Source organism: Rattus norvegicus, chromosome 4 (genome assembly GCF_021556685.1).
Source record: "Rattus norvegicus strain SHRSP/BbbUtx chromosome 4, alternate assembly SHRSP_T2T, whole genome shotgun sequence".
Classification (NCBI taxonomy): Eukaryota; Metazoa; Chordata; class Mammalia; order Rodentia; family Muridae; genus Rattus; species Rattus norvegicus.
The window spans coordinates 18,884,658-18,900,901 of NC_141537.1; the positions used below are offsets into that span (position 1 = coordinate 18,884,658).

Below are 16,244 nucleotides of genomic sequence, written 5' to 3' on the forward strand. Positions count from 1 at the left end.
ATATTATATGGGACCTGTAATATTTAAAATACTGACCATTGACCCTGTAGTATGATGACTTTGGACCTCCAATGATCAGAATCTTTCTTTCAGACCATATCCTATCCTTATTTATTAACAGTCACCTCTCCAAAGACACCACTCCTATATTTGGCTTCCTTTTCATCTTCCTACTCCAGGAATGCACATCGCCCATAATTTTTACAACATGAAGATGGTATATTTGAACTAACTTTTGCAGTTACTACTGTCAATGCCAAGCATCAGAATTGCTGACTAGCATAGGCCTTTGTGTTCCCCTGTTAACCTCTGATATGGAAGAACTCAACTGTGTTTCTGGGTGTCCTAAATGCACATAGGCTAAGTTCTACGAATAATAAGAAATTGTTCAAGCCTTTCATTTGTTGTTATATTTTGTTACTGAACACAGTTTTTTTTAAGTACTGCTCTTTATGGGCTTAGGATATAGCTCACTAGCAAAATGAATGCCTAGTACAAGCAAGACGAGAGTTGACTCAGCATTGCCATAATTATAAACAAATAAAGAAGCTAATGCCTTTGTTTTGAGTATCCTCAAATTATTGGTTTGCATGTTGCATAGTATTTTCTTGGGATTTTCTCATGAGCTGACAGTTAGATAAGAAAGTTCATGTGAGAGGTGTCATTTTTTTTTAATTTTCATCTTTTGTGTCCTTGTCCCTCACTTTAGGATGATTTTCCTTGCAGAAAATCTTCCTTTATTCTTATGTAAACAAATGGCCTTCACCAGTCCTCTAAATGCTCGCCTGCATTTCACATAGACAAATTCTATATTCAAATGGCAAGTCCTCTTACCAGAAACCCATTACTAGGCTTAATCCTTGAAACAGCTCTGGGAGATGATAGATCCTGTTCTACATCATAAATGAGGGAAATGTTACTCAGAGATTTAAGTGAGTCAAAAGTGCTTGAGCCAGACAAAGGACACACTGCTGCCTTCTTTCCACACAACCATGCTGCCAGCAACACTGGGGGCAAGTAATGCTATCTTTGTTTTTACATCTGATCATTTATTTTGGTATCTAAAGTTAAAGACTTTAAGAAAAATGAAGAGTAGCTTCAAAAGATAGCAGAGGGAAAGGAAATCTTTGGAGTCTAATCATGCCCCTTTTATAATTTACCTTTTGTGACTTGGCATATTAATTAGCTGTTTCATCTCAAAGGCATTTGATTGGCTTTTTCCTTAAGCACATCTGGCTAAAATTGTTTCTTTCTTTCTTTCTTTCTTTCTTTCTTTCTTTCTTTCTTTCTTTCTTTCTTTTTTTTTCAGAAAGCCTCTTCAATTGATGGTCAGGTCCCATGAGCTTGAATTTCCAAGACTCCTGCCCCAAAACAATGATGTTGGTTCATTCCAGCTATTTAGAGCATATCTTATGAGCAGAAGAAAATGCAAATGCACAGATTATGTTCTGAACTTTGTGGTCTCTGCTCACAGAGCTAGGCTCAGATATCTAGGAAACCAGATGAGTTGTACCTTGATTGACACTTTGCGGTGCTATTTGGACTTCAAGAGGATTACAAAACTTTCATTTCATTATTTAAGATTTCTAGTCTCAAGTAAATAGGAAAATAATTTGTGGAACCAGTCATATTTTAAAATGATCTTAAAGAATGTTGCCTATACTGCTTGTGGTAAGCATGTTACCCTCCAGTACTGGGTAGGCAGGATCTGGAATGAGAATTTGCTGCTGGCCTAGGATACTTAGTGAGATTAGGATAGGTTGAGCTAAATAGCAACACTTTGCCTGAAAAACAAAACAAAACTAAAGATAAAACAGAAAAAGAAAAGAAAGCCAAACAGGAGGTTATTTACATTATTACACTAGTCATATAGTTCAGCAGTAAAGTGAAGAGTTATTTTGAACTTCATTCCGAATATTTTATCAAATTTATGATATTAACCTTGTTTCTCTTTTGGGGGTGTTTAATTTGAGATTGTACTTAAATTATCTATCTACCCTCTAAACTCTTCCATAAAGCAATCCTACTACCCTCCAACCTCATGGCTTCATTCCTTATTAATTGTTATTGCATTCATGTATGTTCTCCTATATACATGTATTAATTATAACCTGCTGATTCTGTATAGAATTACTTGTATACATATTTTCAGGGCTGACCATTTGGCACTGGACAATAAATTGGTGTGCTCTTTCCTGAGGCTTGTCCTCTCTTGTTCTCAAAGCTTGCTTCTTTAAATACTGCATAAAACTAAAGAGAAACTTAACTGCTGTGTGCTAAGTGATGGATTTAGTTAGCTTTAAATAGTCTGAACAGTTTTTTTTTTACACATTTTATATGCATGCATGAACTGAATAGACAACATCAACTGGATTTTACTAAAATATATGATTTTGCTTGGGAATCACCGGTTCGTGGTTGGTAACATATCAATTGTTCTCTATCTAAGCTGTATTATTAATGCTTCCGATGTGGTGCTGTTCCTAAGTCCTTCTTTTTAAAGAACACATGGTGGTTTAATTTGAAGAGGCAAGAGTCTTTTGTTTTTGATTATATGGCCCCCATGCAAATTACACTCAGTTCCTGGTACAGAAATTGCCCTTTACCACTTCCTGAGACAGTCAATCCACAGGGATTCTAGGCAACCCTTAACTATGTCTTTGTCACCAACTGTATAATGATCTTGAGGTCTCTAGTATCCAGAATACTAGGAAGTAAATTCTTCATTGTATTTGAGAAGCTATTCACATACTGAATAATTGTTTTTTCTATCAACTGATGTATTATTAATGTCAGTTCAGAATCTTGTGTGTTTTAACCTGTTATAATCTTGAAGACACTTTGAGAAAATGCAGTGCTTTTGAGCACCCAGTGTATGCTGGTTAGTATTCATGAATGTGCAAGACGTGCTAGGTCAGTTCTGGCTCTGAATTTTTACTTTTTGCTTTCTTTCTCTGTCTTTCCTTCTTTTACTTTTTTCTTTTCCTTTCCTTTTCTTTTCTTTCTTTTTTCTTTTTCTTTTCTTTTTTTTGAAAATGAATTATTAGCCAAAGTTTTGATATATTTAGTTTTTGGGTCATCTGACAGTCAACAAGGACAATTGAACAAAGATCATCTTCCTCATCAATAGTTGATTTGCTTTCTAAAATAAGTTATAAAACTGTGAGGATAAATGTCCAGGGTGTTTGCATGCCCCATATCCAGAAGTTTCCTGTGGTCATCAGTCAGACTGATTACACATAATCATTATTTACAATTGCTTTCTTCTACTAAGTTGAATTATTGTTAAATGTTATTTTTATCAATTGAATCCTTCCTTCTTTTAAGAGTTTAGTATTACAAACACCAAGATATATGTTTAAAGTATTAGAAATGTTTAAAATGGGGCTGAATAGATAGCTTAGTAGTTAAAAGTTCTTCCAGAGGTCCTGAGTTTAATTCCCAGAAACCACATGGTGGCTCACAACAATCTCTAGTGGGATCCCATGCCCTCTTCTGGTGTGTCTGAAAACAGTTACAGTATACTCATACAAAAAAAATATCTATTTTTTTAAATGAGTTTGTGTGTGTGTGTGTGTGTGTGTGTGTGTGTGTGTGTGTGTGTGTTTGTGTATGCAGGTAGGTAGGTAGGTCACTCAACACATATTTCTCTTGCTGCTCACATCCTCCTCTTCATTTTGAGACTATCTAGTTAAAAAAAATTTTACACAACTTACACAGGAACTCCAGGGTTTTGATACAAAGGATTTCCTTTTGACTTTTAAAATATGGAGAGTTGTAATTGTTCTTGAACATGCCATCAAAGTAGAGGTATTCGACCAGGACTCGATCATTGAACTCATTTTGTACTTACTGGCAATACGTCAACTCGAAAATTCCTCATTGTGCCTTAAAAGCTTTCCTGGCTTCTGTGGTTTGCCCACACTGTTAGTCATCTGCTTCTGGGTCATCTGTTGCTATATCACCACAGCTGAGCATTCCCATAAATACACCAAAGCCCAATGCATTGAAAAAGACTCAGGATGTAGAACTCACTGAAGAATAGGCATTTTATTAACTAAAATGTCTGTTTCATATTCACATGTCAGACATGAACATTCAAAGTGTACGAATGCATCAACATATTTCAAGACAGTAGAAAATGTTTGAGTAGTATTCCGTAGTCTATAGACTAAAAACTGCTTTTTTAGACCCACTATCGACTGGTTATTGCTGTGAAGCTAGCAACTATAGTAAAGTTTGTCTGCCCAAAGTAACACTAGCCATGAGATCTGTCTAGAGGATATTTGCACATTCTTTGGTTATATAATTTGATGAGATTATTTCATTTTATAAATGGACTTCAAAGTGTAATGTGCGTTACAAAACAGAAAATGATAAAACAGTAGTAATTATTATCATTTCCATTTTGAATCACACCATGAAAATAGGGGGAAATTGCTGTATATGGCAAATACTCATTTTTAATTTAATGAAAAATTACTTTTGTTGTTGTTATAGGGTTTGAATTGAATGTAAGGCCACAGACATGAAAGACAAGCAGTCCTCACAAATAAACACAAGAAAGTGGTTATTATCCAGCACAATTAAAAGCTCTAAAACAAAAAGAAGCAAATACACACAAGACGAGTAGATGGCAGGAAATAATCTAACTCAGGGCTGAAATCAACCAAGTAGAAACAAAAAGGACTCAAAACAATCACCAAAACCAGGAGCTGGTTCTTTAAGAAAATCAACAAGATAGATAAACCCTTAGCCATACTAACCAGAGGGCATGAGAGTGTATCCTAATTAACAGAATCAGAAATAAAAAGAGAGACCTAACAACAGAATCATAACAAAACAGCAAAATAATCAGACCCTACTTTAAAAGCATATGTTTAACAAAACATGAAAATCTGGATGAAATGGACAATTTTCTACACAAATACCAGGTACCAAAGTTAAATCAGGATTAGATAAACCATCTAAGCAGTCCCATAACTCCCAAAGAAATAGGAGCAGATATTAAAAGTCTCCCAACCAAAAAAATACAAATAAATAAAAAAGCCCAGGACCAGATGGGTTTAGTGCAGAATTCTGTCAGAACTTCATAGAAGACCCCCATACCAATAGTGTCCAAATTATTTCACAAAGTAGAAACAGACAGAACAATACCCAATTCCTTTTATGAAGCTACAATTACACTTATGCGTAAACCACACAAAGACCCAACAAAGAAAGAGAACTTCAGACCAATTTCCCTTATGAATATTGACACAAAAATACTCAATAAAATTCTCACAAACCAAATCAGGACGTATCAAAATGATCATCCATCTTGATCAAGTAGGCTTCATCCCAGGGATGCAGGGATGATTCAATATATGGAAATCCACCAACCCAACGCAATTCACTATATAAACAAACTCAAAGGAAAAAAAAACCACAATCATTTCATAAGAGGCTGAGAAAGCATTTGACAGAATTCAACACCCCTTCAGTGTAAAAGTCTTGGAAAGATCGGGAATTAATGGCCCATACCTAAACATAGGAAAATCAATATAAAGCAAACCAGTAGGGAACATCAAACTAAATAGAGGAAAACTTGAAGCAATCCCACTAAAATCAGGAACTAGACAAGGCTACCCACTCTCTTCCTACCTATTCAGTATAATACTCCAAATCCTAGCCAGAGAAATTAAACAAACAAAAAAGAGGGATACAAATTAGAATGGAAAAAGTGAAAATATTGCTATATGTAGATAATATGGTAGTATACTTAAGTTACCTAAAAGTTCCACCAGAGAACTACTAAGCCTAAGCCTGACAAACAACTTCACCAGACTGGCTGTGTGTAAAATTAACTCAAAAAAAAAAAATCAGTAGCCTTCCTCTCCTCAAAGGAAAATAGTCTGAGAAAGAAATTAGGGAAACGACACTCTTCACAATAGTCCCAAATAATATAAAATACCTACGTGTGACACTAACCAAGCAAGTAAAAGATCTGTATGACAAGAACTTCCAGTTTCTGAAGGAAGAAATTGAAGACCTCAGAAGACGGAAAGATCTCCCATGCTCATGGATTGGCAGGATTAAAACAGTAAAAATGACCATTTTGACAAAAGCAATCTGTGGATTCAATGCAATCACCATCAAAATTGCAACTCCATTCTTCATAGAGTTAGAAAGAGCAATTTGCAAATTCATTTGGAATAACAAAAAACCCAGGTTAGCGAAAACTATCCTTAACAATAAAAGAACTTCTGGGGAACCACCATCCCTGATCTCAAGCAGCGTTACAGGGCAATAGTGATAAGAACTGTATGGTATTGGTACAGAGACAGGCAGGTAGATGAGTGGAACAGAATTAAAGATTCAGAAACGAACCCACACACCTTTGACAAAGGAACTGAAACCATCCAGTGGGAAAAAGATAGCATTTTCAACAAATAGTGCTGGTTCAACTGGATGTCAGCATGTTGAAGAATGCAAATCAATCCATTTTATTGCCTTATATGAAGCTTAAGTCTAAGTGGATCAAGGACCTCCATGTAAAACCAGATACAATGAAACTTATAGAAGAAAAATTGCAAAAGGGCCTTGAATGCATGGGCACCAGGGAAAATTTCCTGAACAAAACACCAATGGCTTATGTGGGATGATGTCACAGGTGAGGCAGGTACAAGGTAGAATGAGGCCTGTCATTGGATGAGAAGGAAGGATGGGTGGGAAAAAAGTTTGAAGGAAGAGGAGGAGCCAGGAAAGGAAGAGATTAGATGGAGAGAAGAAAGCCCTAGCGGCACAACATGGAGGCTGATGTTAAGATACCACACTGTGCCTTTCCAGGTTGTTATGAATGTTTTCAGGGCTTTGTATGTCTAGGTGGGCAATTATATCTTATCAATTGGATTAAAGATTATTGTGTTGTGTGTTCTTTCATGTGCAGATTTAAGTGTAAGGGTATGTGGGGCAGAGAGTCTGGGCACTATGGAGTTGGAATGTGTATTTCTGGCATGGAAGCCTCTCTTCGACTCTGGATGGGTAAAGAGATGGCTGCCAGGCTCAGAGAGAGGCCTTCGGCAGTGTGATATGGGATGGAGCAAGGCAGGTGAGACACTTTGCTGACTGAGACTTACGATATCTAGCAGATATCTTGGGGCATTGTGGCCAGATCTAGAGTGGGTAAAAGACAGTTTTTATTTATTATATTTTAACAACAGGCTTATAACATCAAGTATCAACAAATGAGACATCATAAACTGCAAAGCTTCTGTAAGGCAAAGGACACTGTCCTGAAGACAAAATGGCAACCAACAGATTGGGAAAAGATCTGTACCAATCCTACATCTGATAGAGGGCTAATATCCAAAATATACAAAGAACTCAAGAAATTAGACTCTAAAGAGTCGAATAACTCAATTAAAAAGGGGGTACAGAGCTAAACAAGGAGTTCTCAGGTGTGTAATATCGAATGTCTGTGAAGTATCTAAAGAAATATTCAACATCCTTAAGTCATCAGGGAAATGCAAATCAAAACAACACTGAGATTCCACCTCACCCCAATCAGAATGACTAAGATCAAAAACTCAGGTGACAGCAGATGCTGGCGAGGATGTGGAGAAAGAGGAACATTCCTCCATTGTTGGTAGGATTGCAGACTGGTACAACCACTCTGGAAATCAGTCTGGAGATTCCTCAGAAAATTGGACATAGTACTTCCTGAGGACCCAGCTATACCTCTCGTGGACATATACCCAAAAGATGTTCCAACATACAACAAAGACACGTGTTCCACTATGTTCTTAGCAGCCTTATTTCTAATAGCCAGAAGCTGGAAAGAACCCAGATGCCCTTCAACAGAGGAATGGATACAGAAAATGTGGTACATCTACACAATGGAGTACTACTCAGCTATCAAAAACAATGACTTCATGAAATTCATAGGCAAATGGACTGAACTAGAAAATATCATCCTGAGTGAGGTAACCCAATCACAGAAAAACACACATAGTGTGCACTCAGTGATAAGTGAATATTAGCCCAAAAGCTTGAATTACCCAAGATACAATCCACAAACCACATGAAGCTCAAGAAGAATAAGAAGACCAAAGTGTGGATGTTTCACTCCTTAAAAGATGGAACAATAATAATCATGGTAAAGGATTTGGAGACAATGTTCAGAGCAGAGACTGAAGGAATGACCATTCGGAGACTGCTCCACATGGGGATATATCCCACACACATACAGCCACCAAAACTAGATAATATTGGTGAAGCCAAGAATTACGTGCTGACGGGAGCCTGATATAGCTTCTGAGAGGCTCAGCCAGAGCATGTCAACTACAGAGGCAAATGATGCCCTTGTTGGGCACCAACGGGAGGAGAAGTCCTTGGTCCTGCCAAGGCTGGATACCCTCCAGACCTCCCAGTGTAGGGGAATGTCAGTGGGGATTTTGGAAGAGGGGTTGTTGGGGAGGGGGAACACCCTCATAGAAGAAGGGGAGAGGAGATGGGGTAGGGCACTTATGACTGGGAAACTGGGAAAGTGAATAACACTTGAAATGTAAATAAAAATATCCAATGATGTTGATGATGATGATAAAAGGTGATGAGCTAATGAATTTTAGACACAATAGCTGTCATATTGAAAGTACAGGAAGTAAATTCTGCTTTGTAATTGATTTTGTTGAGTGTGGAAACACTGAATGTCATTACATTTGTTTATTCTCATGTACATATTAAACAGAATACCATACATTTCTTTATAAGTGAAACTATAGTATTTTAACACTGATGCCACATAACTCACACTATAATATGCATCCTTCTATATTCCTCTCAGTGCTAATAACCAGAAGAGTGTTTCTTTTAGTGTTCACACATATAGCTTGAAAGAACTTAGGTAGGAAAAAATAAAAAGAAAGAAAGTGGTCATTGTCACATTCTTTTGTCACTTTAAAATTTATGTTAAAAATTTATGAAAACTCTTTCTTGTCAAGTTTTTGACTGAAAGGAAAAAAAAGAACCACAATTCAGTTCAAATGTATAAAACATTGATTTATTTTCAGAGTAGAAAATGAAAGACCATTGAGCTGCTTGATAAGTAGTTTTCAAAAATTTTCTAATTCCACATTACAATGTGCAGATAGAGGTGGACAGGCAAGGAGAGTGAAGGAATGGATGGAGACAAATTAGAGAAGGAAATGCAAATAATCAGGTGGAAAGAGAAGTAGGAATCCTTCAGTGGTAAATATTAGTTAGTTAAAGCCCTTTTTATCACAACATAGGTGCTCATAAGCATCATTAATTCACCCTAATTTGCTGTATGTTCTTTCCACAATAGAGACCTGTTTGTTCAAGCACAAAAAGGAAGTTGTGAAAGAACTTCCACCATCACCTAGGTCAGTGGCCATGCTCTGTAGATATGGGAAGTTAGGTAAAGTTCCTCCTTCTATCTGGGGCTAATGCTGTTTCCCAAGGCTCAAAGAACAGCTACAGAGACCCCCGGATATGAATTGAGGTGGTGAATTTAGTAAGTGCAACTAGAAGGTGTTGGCTAGCTGGCATAAGCCGGGTATAAGTGCATGCATATCTATGTAGCATTTGAGAGCCCCAGAAAAAAGAACTGTTTTAAGTTCTAGCCATAGCCTTACTTGGCTCCTGTAAGATCCTGTCTCATACCTCAAAGGGAAAAAACGTCCACAGAGACTATAAAGCATATGAAAAAAATCTTTAAAATTAATATATAAATGATAAAAGTAGTTGACATACATTGGAAATATTCATGTATGAAAACCCAATAAATGCTTACTAAAAAACAGTTGCATCTCATAGCAAAGTATTCATTATTAGTAATCTGGTTTGTATAATTGAAACCAGGGAGTTTGAGTTACTTTCCAAATAAAAGAAAATGATTGGAAGAAATAAGAATTCAAAGTACAATATTTGGCCTTTGGAAAACAGTTCTAATGTGCTTATCTAGCAGGCTAAGCTGACAGCACCTTTAGATAATTTACTACTACAAATGAACATCCAACATCGTCCATGTTAGCACGAAAAAGTACCACTGTCATAAGTCAAAATCTATGAAAACCTGTGTCTTCAGAACGCTGGGCACAGTAACAGTCTGGACTATTTGTCCCTCAACCCCAATGCCTACATTTCTCTTATGTCTGTGTTCTGTAATCCTTCTCCACCCTGCCTGTCACCTGTGGATTTGACTTGTAAATAACCAAGTTGGTAGTGTTCAACTGGATCACTCACAGCCGAATCTCAAAGATAATTCTCAGAGCCATAGACAGAAATTTACAAGCCATAGAACACAAGGCTTGACTTACTATTGTTCTCCTTCAAACAAGTTGCTTGTTCAAATCTTGAAGATATTCACAGATTCAGAATCATCCGTATGTTTATGTTTTGGTAAGCACCATTACACTTTTAAATAAAATTTCCATAAGCACGGGCAATTGATCTTTGGGTGTGTGAGTGGTAGCCTGGCTGTCCTGTACTTTATGGCTAACATTCATGTATAAGTGAGTAGGTATCATATATGTTTTTCTGAATCTAGGTTACCTTAGGATTGTATTTTCTAGTTCCATCCATTTGCCTCATGTCCTTGATTTTAATAGCTGAAGAATATTCCATTGTGCAAATGAACCACGGATTCTGTATCCATTCTCCACTTGAGGGATATCTGTTTTTTTTGTCTTTTCAGACTATGGCTAATATGAATAAAGCTGCTATAAACACAGTTGAGCAAGTGTCCTTAGGATATGGGGGAGCATCAGTGGGGTATATGCCCAGGAATGGTACAGCTGGGTCACGTCTTGAGGTTGAACTACTCCAATTTTTTTGAAAAACTGCCAGACTGATTTCCACAGTCATTGTCCAAGTTTGCACTCCAATCAGCAATCACTGGACATCTTTGTCAGCATGTGCTGTCACATGAGTTCTTTTATCTTAACTGTTCTGATAGATTTAAGATGGATTCTCAGAGTCATTTAAATTTGCGTTTCCCTGATGACTGAGGGCACTGAACGTTTTTGTAAGTAATTCTCGGCCATTCTCAACATTCCTTTTTTGAGAATTCTATTTAACTCTGTATCTTATTTTTAAACTGGTTTATTTGTTTTGTTGTCACGCTACAACTCAAAGACGCCAAGTAACAATGAGGGGGCCCAAAGGAAGATGTCTGAATCTCACTTAGAAGGGAAAATAAAATAGTCATCTGAAGTAGGTAAGGAGCGGGAACTTGGTGGGAGGTGGGTAGAGATGGGAACAGGAACAGACGTAGGGATCAAGAACGGGGGGGGGGTGGCTGGAAAGACTGGAAGAGAGAATGGAAATCAGTGTGGAGGGCTATCTCTGAATCTGGGTGGCTCCTGGGAGTCTATGGGGCTGACTCTAGCTGAGACCACTACCAATCAGGGATATGGAGCCTGAAGAGGACACTTCCCATAGCCAGGTGAGATTTCCAGTAGAGGGAGGTGGGACACCAACCCATTCACAACATCTTTGACCCAAAATTTGTCCTGCCTACAAGAAGTGACAGGATATGGTTGGGGCGAAGAGCCAGGAGCCTGAGAGATCAATACACTACAAGAAGATCTACAGAACCAACTAATCTGGTTCTATGGGGGCTCACAGAGACTGAATCGCCAACTAAAGGGCAGGAATGGACAGAACTTAGGCCTCCTGCACATTTGCAGCAGATGCGAAGCTTGTTCTTCATGTGGGTCCCCTAACAATTAGAGCATGGGTTGTCTCTGCCTCTGTTCCCTTTCCCGTAGCTGGGCTGCCTGTCTGGACTTAATGGGAGGGGATGCACTTAGTCCTGGTGCAACTTGATATAGCAGGGTGAGTTGGTACTCGCTCGCGGGAGAGCTTTCCCTTCTTTGAGGAAAAGGAGATGGAGGAATGGGGAGGGGAATTGAGGGTGGAACTGGGAGGAGAAGAGGGAGTTGGTCTTTGATGAGCCTGTAAAGTGATAAATATAATTAAATTAATGAGGAAAACTAATGTCAATTTATTATTATAGCCAACGCAACCAAACAAGAATATCAAATTGTTCACATTAATACACTGATCAGACTGTAGTAAACAACTTATTTTAATGTTTGTCAATGTTCTTAACTTTTAACTTCTAACAGTTGTTAGTATTCTATAAATGACTAACACCACAGTTCAAGCAGAACACGGTGAAATAAATATGAAGCTGTCTGTTAAAGACAGAAACCAGGAAAAACAGGAAATACGGTATTCCTCCCCCAAAGAGATCGCTACAACATCAGAACTTTTAAATGCTATTTAAATAAATTTGCAGAAAGTTGTTTTGAACTAAGCTAAGCACTAGACACCTACAAATTAGGCAAAAATCAAAAACTGGAACCACTCATCCAAAACCTAATTCCACGTTACCAGGCTGAAACTGAGAAATCAGGAACAGAGAAATAACATCCACATTTCCCCACCAAGGCAGCTTCAATAAGCAGGATCCTGGAGTTTCCTTGGGTAATCCTGACATATGGAGAAGGGTGTCTGAAGAACTCTGGTGCTAGCCAATCGGTTCTTTATTATTGTTTTGTCTCTGTGTCTCACAAAGAAAGAAACTTAGAAATGGCCAATCTACATTTTTGTTTATTTGCTTCTGCATTTCTGAACTCTTTTCTGTCTCTGTAACTGGTGCGAAGTGGGGAGGAGCTGATACTAAAATGTGGTTCCTTAATTGGTTTATGATTGCGTCAGTAAAACAGGCAGAAGCTAATTACTGGGCTAAGAGAAAGGTGGAGTTTCCGGGTCCAACAGGAAGAGAGGGAAACCGAGGGAGGATTCAGATTGAGAGCAGGAAGTAGAGTGCATGAAACGCTAGACATGTGGGTCTCAGGGCACAGATAGTTTGTAGCCTCCACCAGAGGCGAAGCCTAAGGAGGATAGGGCAGCATATTCTTCACCCAGCCATTCAGTTATCTGGCTAGTTTTAAAATATTAAGGCTGTCTGGTGTTTTCCATCCTCGGCGACTAAGGTGGTCAGGAGAAAGGGCATAGCCTGGGCAGTTGTTGGCGGCTTGGTAGAGTTACCTGTGAGAATTTGAGGGAGCTCAGGCAGAGCTCTCGAGAAAGAACAAAGTCTTTTTAAAATTACATGCAACACTGCTCTGCCTAACTTCATAAGATATACCATTTAGTGGATGAAAGTGTTGTCCCATTCTAGTATTAAAACTGAAGGCACTTATGATACTGAAATTATAATTTTGTTCTTTAGCAGACCTTAAGCTCTTTTCAGCGTGCTTCTAAAGCGGGCCTAAAGCCAAGAATGACAGCTCTTAACAAAGTTCACTGATACTTTTTATCTGGGCAAAGATTAAAGAAAGCAAGCTAGGTAGACTATTCAGGACCAGCCTTAGGAAACCCAGCCATAATTTAGGGAACGTAATTTCTTCCAGTATCATTAGAGTTCTGCTTCAGCACAGCATCAATACCAAACCCAGTTAAGCAGAACTGATAGAACACTGCACACAGGAGGCACATTTTTTTTTCAGTATGTGTGGGTGTTTTCCCTGATAATAAATCAAAATACCACAAACGTTCTTGGAGCACAGGGAGGCCAGAAAACTGCTTCCGGTCTCCTGGGGTTGGGACTACAAAGGGTTGTGAGCTGCTGTGTAGGTGCTGGGTATTTAATCCAATTCCTCTGAAAAAGCAGTCAATGCCCCTAGATGCTCAGAATTCTCACCAGTACTCGGGAGGCAGCTTCATAAGGTCCTTAAAAGTCCAAAGGAACCCTGTTTATTTTTTCAAAGATTTATTTTATTTTACATATGAGTACAATGTAGCTGTCTTCAGACACACAGAAGAGGGCATCGGATCCCATTTCAGATGGTGATGAGCCACCATGTGGTTGCTGGAAATTGAACTCAGGACCTCTGGAAGAGCAGACAGTGCTCTTAACTGCTGAGCCAACTCTCCAGCCCCCAGGAACCCTATTTAAAATCTGTCAGACCTTTCCTTTCTCATTGTTATCTGCTTGCGTGGCATTTTGTTTGCCCGCATGTTCTTGAGTCAAGGTGTCTACATGTCTCTCATAACTACCTTTAATCAGTTCTCTCATAACTACCTTTAATCAGTGGTCTTTCTGCTTTATCTAGCAGGTAAGAACAACCATGCCTAGCCACATGTGGGATGTGTTTTTGCTTAAATTATAATAATAATAATAGTAATAATAATAATTATTATTACTTAGTGAGAGATGTATATATACTATAGATGTGAGACTACCAGGATACATTGATTTTTTTTAGCCCGAACTTGCAAAAACAATTTTCAAGGTAAGAATTATATTTAATAAAAGGAAAATATCACGTTATTTTTTTAAAAAATATGTATTTTTGGTCAAGTAATCTTATAACAATTTGGCTTTGTTTCATTTCCTCAATTTTATATCTACAAACAATGATACACAAAATTCTGCAAGTGGGCTTGGAGTCAAAGCCTTTCCTTCTTTATAATCTTAATTATTATTCATTTATGTGACCTATTTGTATAATGCAGAATATCTTATTGTAACTTGCAAATCATGTTTTGCCTTTATATTTATAATACATTTATGTAATGCAAAAGGTCTTCATTTATCATTTCCGAAGGCGAGCCTTTCTTTCCATGTGATGAACTATTTGTACATGTGGAAAAAAAAGTCCTAAAATGATTCAACACTAAGGGTCTTGTTTACATCTCTGTTGTCTTTTCCTACTGTTACTCTTAGTCATATTGCATATGGTAAGTGGTAGTAATTGATAATATTAATACTTAAAGCAAGGTAATGACATCAATAGGGAAAGCATAAGCTGAGAGCAAGGCCACAAAGACATTTCTAGGTAGGCCAAATTTTCTGATTTCTTTCCATATTCACAAGTATCCATGTCTTGCCAGACACATTTCTGAATGAAAAGTCAGGGTGTAAGAAGTTTCAGTGATGTGAGGAAATGATGCCCTCTTCTGTGATGGACTTTTGTGTGCACCATCAGTAGGCACTAGAAGACTCGGCTGAATGGATGGACTGTGTTCTTGGTGTCCAAGTTAAAGGCAACCTAGGTCTCTCATTCACTGGAACACTTGATTTGGCCTGTACTTGCTTTTGAGCCAAATAGTAGTCTCACACACATGCGAGGAACACAGACACTATCAGGGTATTCATTTTTTCACTAGAAGCTGTGCACTGGCAGCCAAAGAAAACAAAATCAACGAAAAGAACAATGCTGTGAGATGCAATTGAGACTGGCCTCAAATTCTACTACTCTCATTCTGAGAGGACAATGGAATGCAACTTGTTTTGGGGGGAGGGGCACATATAAATCTACTTATTGAATTTTTTTGTTGGAAGATGTTGATTTCTCTTTCTAGTAATCACTTTAACAACATGCTAAAAAATATTTTTCTAAAACAAAAGAGGTCCTTCAGGACACTCATAATTGTTCAGATATTCTTTTACTGTATGTTCTTCCCAGGAGGCCAAGTATCAGGGAAGATTCACTGTCATTTTTACTGAGTAGGTATTCTTCTTGTTTTATGAAATAGATACAACATTTGAACTCCCTGTAATAAGTTGTCCATGCTTCATCGGTTTTTTCAATGATTGTATTACTCAACAAGGAAGATTTAAACTTAAATTCAGAATTGTTTGCACTAACATAGAGTAGGAGTTGAATCTCCTGTTTTCAGCTTGCTTCTTGTTTTTCCAGGAGTTGGATGAGAAGTTCTATGAAGACAATGTGGATGCATTTCTCTGAAATTCTGTAACTGCAGCCCATGTAACGTATTAAAGAATAGAAATACCACTTTCACGAAGCAAAGAAAAAAAGAAAGTTTATATTCTACATGTATATATGTGTATCATATCACTTTCTTCCCCAAAGAATGAAAACTGATTTCATTCACACCAATATGTTATTTTCAATTTGAGTCTCATCGACTTTCACTAGGAAATGTTGTTATTTGTTTTACAAAGTAATGCAAATATATATATGCCTATTGGGATTCTAGTTTGTACTCTGATGAGATTTGTTCCAAAGGCAAGTTAGTCAGAAACATGTGGATTAAGTATTTGCTTCAAGTATGCAAGAATTTAAAGAAACAGAAGTTTTAGCATTTGGCAAAATTCTCGACAAAAGTTTCAAAAAGTTATTTGGCTCAAGTTATGACTGCCTCTGCCCAGCCCTCTAGGAGAGCAGCATTTGATGTGTCTGTAGAAGGGAGGAAAAACAATAAAG

At 37.7% G+C, this 16,244-nt stretch overlaps 1 long non-coding RNA gene across 1 annotated transcript in view; it reads left to right on the forward strand.

Annotated features, from left to right (window-relative positions):
* Nucleotides 1-15,824, forward strand: part of LOC102551002 (uncharacterized) — a 31,861-nt gene extending 16,037 nt beyond the window's left edge. The window contains exon 4 of the long non-coding RNA XR_015685907.1: nucleotides 15,717-15,824. This is a non-coding gene — a long non-coding RNA (uncharacterized LOC102551002). The remainder of the gene's footprint in view (nucleotides 1-15,716) is intronic.
* The last annotated feature ends 420 nt before the right edge of the window (nucleotides 15,825-16,244 follow it).